This window comes from Grammomys surdaster, unplaced genomic scaffold (genome assembly GCF_004785775.1).
Source record: "Grammomys surdaster isolate TR1022 unplaced genomic scaffold, NIH_TR_1.0 64, whole genome shotgun sequence".
NCBI classification, from domain to species: Eukaryota; Metazoa; Chordata; class Mammalia; order Rodentia; family Muridae; genus Grammomys; species Grammomys surdaster.
The window spans coordinates 4,932,898-4,934,212 of record NW_021604566.1 but is presented as its reverse complement, the minus strand read 5'-3'; positions in this window follow the sequence as shown (position 1 = coordinate 4,934,212).

Genomic DNA, 1,315 nt, shown 5'->3' with positions numbered 1-1,315 from the left:
CCTTTCCTTTTCCTTTTCCTTTTCCTTTTCCTTTTCCTTTTCCTTTCTAATGTAAGTACTTGCAATTATAAAGTTCCCTTTTAAAGCTGTCTTAGCTTTATCTCACAAGTTCTGGTAGACGCCATTTTTATTTGGTTATAGGTGCTTTTTAGTTTCCTTCCTGATTTCTTCAACAACTCATTGGTCATACATAAGTGTATTGTTCAATATGTATTTGTGGAGTTTCTCTTCTTACTAATATATAGTTTTATTTCACAAAGTATGACAAAATATAAGGAATTATATAAATTCAGTACTTGTTATTTTGTCATGTAGCCTTTATACATAAGCTGACATTTTTTTCTCTTATAGTTTCTTTTTCAGATAAAACATTTTGTTTGTTTAAAACTTATTTTTGTCTTAAGTATAGAAACTACAAACGCCATGAAATGTCCATCTTTGACTCTATAGCTTGAAAATAAACGAAATAAAAGTTCATTAAATTTATGTCATATATTTATGAATGCAAAGAACTGCATAGAAAAAGCATCTTTGTTCTACTGAAGACACTCATGAGAATAAATTACCACATATCTGAAACCACAGTGTATAGCAGACTGTCTATACAAATGTTCCGGAAGCAAACCAGCCAGGTTACCTGAGCAAAGTCATAAGCATAGAACAGAAAACAAAAACAGCTTTATATTTGTTAAGTAGGATTTAGTTCAAAACACTGGCTTCCTCATTTGGTATCTTTAAAACCACAACTCACCAGATACCGTCATTCATGTTATTAGAGCATTTTATTTTCCTTAATTTTTTTCTAAGGGTTATTTTTAATTTTGTGTGCATGTATGTGTGCAGTGTTTGTGTGCACATGAATGTGTGTGTGTGTGTGTGTTTGCACATTTGTGCTATGTGTGTGTGGGTGCTTGAGGAGACTGGAAGAGCGGCATCCAATCTGCCAGGTTGGAGTTAATGGAAGTTGTGAAATTTTTGATGTGCGTTCTTGGAAAGAAACTTGGATCCTTCTGAAGATTAGGAAATACTCTTAACAGCTGAGCCATCTCTCTCCAACCTGGGCTTTCTTTTCTGTTAACAAAGTAAGTTTTGGATGTCAAAGAGAACACATGAGATTTATATTTACATTGAACTGAAAGACAATTCAAGGGAATTTTGGCCCTCCCTATCTATATGCATACCCTACTAAGCACAACATTTAGTCACCATCCCCACCCAAATGTAAGAAGTCCAGAATTTTTCATGTTGAATTTTGAATGGAAATGATGGAAGATACTGTCTCATATCACATCTGTTTCTTGACTTTTGTCCTTTG